Raw genomic sequence first — 8,199 nt, 5'->3', positions numbered from 1 at the left:
AGCTCAACAACACACCAAGAAAATGATGGATTTTTTGAAAACTATGAGATTGATGCTGATGATGTGAGAATGAAGATCATTTTTCAGAGTTTAACTGGTGATGTAAGGACCTGGTTTAGGGCACTCCCTGTAAACACTATTGCTGACCCAGATGCCCTTTACCAAACTTTCTTGAATAGATGGAAAAATAAGAAAGACCCATTACACATCCTATTAGAATATGAAATCTTGAAAAGAGGCCCACAAGAAACTGTTCAAGATTACCGTGCCAGATTTAATAATGTGTACAATGCTATCCCTCAGAATCTTAGACCTCCACCAGACTTGGCCTTGATCAAATTCCTTGATGGATTTGATTTTGACATGGCATATCAGCTTAGGGAGAGAGCTCCTCCAAGCTTAGAAGACATGCAGAGTATAGCTGTCAGTGTAGAGGCCAATCTGATTTCTAAACGAGCTCGAGCTAGAGCTGAAAGGAGAACACCTTTCAAAGAAGAACCTTCTGCATTTGAACAAAAGTTAGATGCAATTATTAAAGGAATGGATAGACTGGGTGATAGAGTAGAAACAATTGAGAGGAAATCTTCTTGGGATGGTCAACCAAGTAACACCAGAAGAAATCCAAACTTCAAGAAAAATCAGAATCCTAATACTGGAAAGGCTGGTCCTGACCAAAACATTAGACCTCCATTCCAGGAGAACTATGTTGAAGCTTCAACTTCTAGTGAGCCAACAGAGGACACTCAAATTAACTTAATGGGTCTAAACAGTGAACAACAAATCTTTTTGACCCAGGATGATCAAGAAGCTCACACTTTAAATCAATTCCAAACCAAATCGGTGGAATCATTTGATTTTAGAGAGGGATATGATGCAACTATCTATGAGGTTCACAAGCAGTACAAGTTGAGGAGTATAACAACAGATGTTCCTGAGCCCAATAAGCATAAAGATGCCAAGAAGCTTAAAAAAGCAAAGGTTAATACCCCCCCCCCCCCCATACAACTCCTTGCTAGAACAGACTTCAACCCAAAAGAACCAACGGTTGAGGACATATTAGATAGCCAACCATCAAACATTCAGCGCTCCACTTCCTTTCCTCCCAAAGAAAATGCAAAGTAACCTCCTGAAATTGAGTTTGACATAAATTCAGCTCATAATAGCACTCTTGATAAAGAAAAAAGCATTGAAAACACAATAGAAAAAGAAAATCTTGCTACCCGAAATGCAAAAGTCCAAATAGAAAAACCTTTCAACCTTGAAACTGAAATAGGCAAGTTAAAAATACCCATTCCACTATTTGAATTTGCTAAACATGATGTCTATAGAGAAAAAATCAGCAGATCACTTCAAATTTCAGAAAACGAAGATGCAGTAAATGTCCTAGATGACCAGCCAGAATTAATTTTTGGCCCTGAAGTAAATGGAAAATCAGTAGATGGAGGAGTTCCTCCCTTTTATGTAAGTCTGAACATTCATGACAAAGTACTTCATAATGCAATGTTTGACTCTGGAGCTTCCCATAATCTAATGCCCAAGTCTGTGATGGAAACGTTGGACCTAGATATCACTAGGCCATACAAAGACTTGTTCTCTTTTGATTCTAGCCAGTTCAGATGTCTAGGCCTAATTAAAGATTTATGTGTATCACTTGTTCAATACGCTACCAAGACAACTTTAATGGATGTAGTGGTAGCTGATATCCCACCAAAATATGGCATGTTATTATCCAGATCTTGGGGTGCAAAGCTCCAGGGATATTTACAGTTGGGCATGTCCTATGCTACCATCTCAGTCTTTAGCCAGCCAAAGAGATTGTACAGGGAAAATTTGATGAAATATGTGGTCAGCAGCCAAGAAAAACCCCAAAACTTTCCTATCTATTCCATGCATTCTGATATGACTCTTTCATTCTATATAATGCTGAAATTTGCCCCCCAACTGATGACAAGGTTTTAGCATCAGCACAAGAAAAAAGCATAAATGAAAAATCTGGTGTTCAGATTCTAGAAATTGCTGAAATAATTGATACTATAGACACACAAGGGAAATCACATGAAACTGAAAATACAAATCTGCCTATTAAGCGAATTTTTAAAACCCCTGATACTAGTTGTAATCAAGAAATCCTATATATTTAGAATTTGATGGATCTGTCAAAAAACTAGGAGCAGGGGCAGGGATTTGGATACATAACATGGAAAATGATCATGCTAAAGGACATGCATACAGGCTGAATTTTAGATGCACAAATAACATGGCTGAATATGAAGCCCTCTTGCTAGGACTCAAATTGATCAAAAGTCTAGGATCAGTTAGGATATCAATTTTAGGAGACTCTCATTTAGTTATTCAACAAATGAATGGAAATTTCCTCACAAATGACCTCAGGTTAAGAGCTTATAGAGGGGTATCAATCGAAATACTCAACACTTTTCTAGAATCACAGCTTACCAAAATTTCAAGGAACCACAATTTGCATGCTCACAGTTCGGCAACATTTGCCAGCACTTGTAAACTGCCATTTGAGCCTAATCATCATTTTACTGCTGAAATTAAACACAGGCCAACTACACCTGACAATGTAAAAAATTGGCAAGTGTTTGGCAATGACACTCAGATCAATAATTTCTTGACTTTAAAGGAAGAATTTTCCAGCACAAATATAGACACAAGCAACATTTGTGAAGATGATCAAATAGACAAAATTGAAACTCACATTTCAGTTGAAACAGCAACTCAAATACTACATCCAACAACATTTACCAGCAAGGAATTACAAGAGTTGAAAGAAATAGACTTTGATGAAACTGTTGAAGGAGAGTCTGAAGTGATTGATTTTAAGGAAAACAATTTACCCACAGGCTTGAATCCCCTAGAAGATATTTTTGACTCTAATGACATCCCAAGGAAACCCAAAATGCAACCTTTAAATGCAGAAATTGAGGACTATAATATAGGAACTGCAAAAAATCCTAAAATGATAAAACTGTCCAAAACTTTGCCTCATGACCAAAAGTTGAAATATATTGAATTATTTAAAGAATTCTAGGATGTTTTTGCATGGAGTTATGGAGATCTCAAGTCCTATAATACTTATATAATTCAGCATACAATACCCCTAAAAGAAAATCAAAAACCTTTCAAACAAAAACTCAGAAGGGTCAATCCTGTGCTCCTTCCTCTCATTGAAAAAGAAGTCAAAAGAATGTACGAATCTGGAATAATTGCACCCATCAGATTTTCGGAATTGGTATCCAATCTAGTGCCCACTAGGAAGAAAACAGGAGAAATTAGACTGTGTGTTGATTTGAGAAATCTGAATAAAGTCTCTTTAAAAGATCACTACCCCTTACCTAAGATGGATCACATTTTACAAAGGGTAGTGGGAGCTTCTAGAATTTCACTGCTAGATGGATTTTCAGGCTTCAACCAGATTTTAGTTCACCCTGATGATCAAGATAAGATTGCTTTTACAACACCTTGGGGAACCTTCAAGTATGTAAAAATGTCATTTGGACTCAAGAATGCAGGGGAAACATTTCAATGAGAAATGGACATAGCCTTTGCAAAAGAGATTCACGATTTCCTGGTCATATATCTAGATGACCTTACTGCATTTTCCAAATCAGATCAGCAGCATTTAGAACATTTAAGACAGGTGTTTTTAATCTACAGAAAATATGGTATATCACTGAATCCAAAGAAATCATTATTTGGCCTAGAAGAGGGCAAACTGTTAGGTCACATAATCTCAAAAGATGGCATTAGAATTGATCCAGATAGAATACAAGCCATTCTGCAAGTTCCTCACCCTAGAAATATTAAAGAACTTCAAGCTTTCCTAGCGAAAATCAATTTTCTAAGATTCATACCCAACTTGGCTGAACTGATAAGATTTCTTAATAACATGCTGAAAAAAGATTCCAAAGTCAAATGGACAATAGAGGCGAAACAAGCCTTTGAAGAAATCAAAATAGCTTTAACCAAAACACCAGTCCTCACAGGCCCGAAATTTGACAGAGAATTTATAATCTTTTCCTTTGCATCAAACATACTATTGCCACTGTTTTGCTACAGAAAGATGATCAAGGATGTGAGAAACCCATAGCTTTTTTCAGCAAAGTGCTTAGAGATGCACCACTAAAATATCAAATCATGGAAAAATAGGCCTATGCACATGTAAAGGCTATTAAGGACTTCAGATTTTATATCTTATACTCTCATGTGACAGCTTATGTACCGAATACTGTGGTCAAAGATATTCTAACTCAAGATGGAATCGAAGGCAAAAGAGGCAAATGGATAGCTAACATTTTGGAATATGACATTGAAATCAAACCAACAAAGCTGATAAAAGGACAAGGATTAGCTAAACTTGTGACTGAAACCAATTTTCAAGCCCTTGACATCAATGAACTGGATAACAAACAGGAGATGGCGTCTCCACAGATCAATCAAGCCTTTTTACAATCACCTTGGTATGTTGATATAATTTATGTATTGTTAAACCTGCAGGCTCCTCCAGGGTTATCTAGAACTAAAAAGAGATTTATGAAAATGAAAGCTTCAAAATTCTGTATTGTAGATAATGTTTTATTTTGGAAAAATCATGAAGGCATTTTGCTGAGTTGCTTAACAAAGGATGAAACTGACAAAGTGCTGAAAGAATTTCATGCAGGGGACTGTGGTGGACATTTGTACTGGAAATCAACTGCTGATAAAATCATAAGTGCTGGATTTCATTGGCCCACCCTATTTTCTGATGTAAAGAAATTTGTAACTTCTTGCCATAAATGTCAAATCTTTGAAGGCAAGAGAGAGCTTGTACCTCTACCCCTCAAACCAATTTCAACTGAAAGACCATTTCAACAATGGGGTTTAGACTTCATTGGGGAAATTCACCCTCCCTCTTCTGGCCAGCATAAATGGATTTTGATTGCCACAGACTACTTCACCAAATGGATAGAAGCCATCCCTTGTAGACAGGTTAATGATGCAATGATCATGCAATTCCTAGAAACCAATATCTTGTCTAGGTTTGGTTGTCCTGAAAAGATTATAATTGACAATGCTGCTGCTTTTAAATCCAAAAGAATGATTAATTTTTGTCACAAATACCATATTACCCTAGGCCACTCCACAACCTATTACCCTAAAGGTAATGGTCTAGCTGAATCATCCAATAAAAGCCTGATCAATATCATTAAGAAAATATTGGAGAAAAACAAGAAGAACTGGCATAAGAAGCTTATCAATGCACTTTGGGTAGACAGATTGACTACAAAGAGATCTATTGGCACAAGCCCCTATGAATTGGTTTATGGCATGGAGGCTATATTCCTTTCATCTTTGGGAAGCCCTGTGATAAAAATTGTTGCAAGAAGTGCAGGCAGAACCCAATGACATTCAAAGAAGAATAAATCAGACTATTCATTTACAGCAAACTAGAGAGGAAGATATCAAAGATCTCAAATTTTACAAGAAAAACTTAAGAAGATATTTGATAAGAGGACAAACGCATAAGATTTCTTCATAGGAGACAAAGTATTGAAATGGGATTCCAGAAGGGAAGATAAAGGAAAACATGGGAAGTTTGACTTTCTATGGAAAGGACCTTTTGATATTCAAGCTGCACAAGGAAACAACACCTACTTTTTGAAAAGCCTGGATGGCACTGAAGCAGAAGATGGGCTAGTCAATGGTCGGATGCTGAAGCATTATTTTGATCCAGTTTGTTGAGATGTTAGGACTTTGACTTGTACATAAGAATTTTTACTTTCTATAGTTTATTATACCGATAATATAGGAAGGAAGATGTAGGAAATTTTGAGAAAAAGTCAAGGAACTGTGCCACCCTTTTGTGTTACCTTTTTGCTTCAAACAAAAGCTGAAGAAGAAGACTTGAGAGCTGTAAATATGAGAAAAAAACATTCAGACAAACTATCCCACAACAGAGCTGCAATTGTTTGAATGAGCTAATGAGAAATGTATATAGGTTGCAAAGGTACAGTTTTGTTTACTTGCAGCAAACAGGAAATTTCATAATGCAACAAGAATTGAATATAAGGCCATCTGACATGATGTTCTTGGCTTTTCAGCAGGAAAAGTCATCCCCAAGTGGAGCCAGTGTTGTGCTCCTATACCAATAGGTGTCATATTTCATGATTGACTAGTAAAATGCCAAATATGTTCATCCTTTCCATGCTGCAAAGGTTCCATATGTTGAAAAAATAAAAAAATAAAAAAATGAAAAGAGGGTATGCCCTAAAAGAAAGATCAAAGGGAAAAAAGAATGAATTGGTCAAAAAGAAAGAAAATGAACCCCAAAGAAAAGACCAGGAAAGTGTGCTAGTCCAAAATGCCACTACTATTCTATTTTTGTAAAGAAGTTCACTGTGTGCAATTAGTTAACTCTTGCCACAGTTGATGGATGACCAAACAGCTCAATCTTGGCCAAGTCCATATTTAAATGTCTTGTCTTAGAAATAAAGAATAAAATTTGTCCAAACAGTTCAAGCTTGGCAGATAAGTAGTTAGGTAGAGAAGCAAAGGTGCTCAACAGCTAAATCTGAGCCCTTGGAAGAAATAAGGACAAACTTAAATAGGATGGCAGTTAAAAGAAAAGAAGAGAGTAAGAGTTTGCTAGTTTAAATGCACCCAAGGAAAAAGGAAGAAAAAATGTTAGATACAGTAGGCTGGGTAGGCAGTTTTGATGTTGCAGAAGCAGGCTTATGAATAATTTTGTCCTTCAAGAGGTGATTCATCCTATCACTATCCTAAATACCATGGAAACTATGTGGTGAGAGATCAAATGATGCATGTCTAGCTTCCCCTCACATTTCTCCCAAATCACTTACTAACCTCCCCCCAAGGATATTGAGATCTACTCAGTGCTCCTAAAACACTCCATTTCATCGAAAAGACTAAGTGAAACTCTGTTTTTACTTAGGCAAAAGAAGCCACATTTCTTGTGTAAAAATAATTTTCTCCTTTCAGCCTAAGCATCTCAAACATTAGACTTAGTGCTAATTCCTACCTCATTTTCATATTAACACTTTAACTTTATTATGTAAATCCCTATGCTCTTTCCCTTTTCCCCTACTATATTAATATATAAAAACCCCCGAAATATTTAAATATTCCCCGCCTTGGTTGTAATATCAACCATATTATTATATTTTTGGGAATTAAAGGTTTATCATAAACCTTGTAATAACCCTCACGCACGACCATGGGATTTATTTTAACGCTCGGTTAAATAAATAACCAAATCCGTGATCCCGATAACCAAAGGTCATAACCCGCCCACATTAAAAAATGTTGATTTAATTGATGAGCCCCACACCGTAGCCTCTCCCATATTCCGTTGACTGCCCGCCATCAGATTTGGGCCCACCCATCCAACGGCCCAGATCAATATCACAACCCCTTCGCGTCCAATGATTAGCGCCCGAGAAATGGTGGTTTTCCCACCGTACCTTGGGACAGGTGGCAGCCTCTCGCATTGCTTGCTGCCCTCCGACCCGATACCACCTTTTCCCAAAAGCGGTGCGGGGCCCAAACCGCTTACCGCCCCCCACTGCTTCCTCGCTGATGTCACAACCACGTCAGCACTACAGCAATGCCACGTCACCCCGCTACATGACAAAATACTCCATCATGCTGACATCACCCAACTAAAAAGCGCCAAAAGCCCGCCAAAGTCAATTTTTTGTCAAAAACCCATGAATGTGTTGTTTTCATTCATTTCTATTGGTTGTTTTCACGAGACTGGTCCATGCAAATTATGTCCAAGGAAATGCTCGACCATACAGTTCGCCACCAAGCCAAGCAGATTCCACAGTTCGGTCTTCCAGCTCATCCCGCAACCTGCAATCTGCACAGTGTGCTGTAAAACACAAGTATTTACCCGTTTCACCTCCCAAAACCGTGTTTTGTTTAGCTTTCCTTTGCAAAATTTTTTGAAGAAGCCAAATTTGAGTTAAATTCACCATACTGCCTTCAATAAGTGCACCAGAACCACTGCTCTTTTGCCCATTTTTGACAAAAAACCCTACAAATTTCTTTTTCCTCCACAAATTTCACCCAGTGAGCTAAATTCGAATCGACTTCGGTCTGCAATTCCCTGAGAAAAGCCCCAGAACTGTTATTTTACCTATTTTTCTACAAAAACCCAAATTCCAAGTTGAAAAATCA

The sequence above is a fragment of the Pinus tabuliformis genome, chromosome 2_2, assembly GCF_031772625.1.
Source record: "Pinus tabuliformis cultivar Carrire ecotype Pingquan chromosome 2_2, CPIR1, whole genome shotgun sequence".
Taxonomy (NCBI): Eukaryota; Viridiplantae; Streptophyta; class Pinopsida; order Pinales; family Pinaceae; genus Pinus; species Pinus tabuliformis.
The sequence above is the reverse complement of the archived record's forward strand: the minus strand, read 5'-3'. Positions refer to the sequence as shown.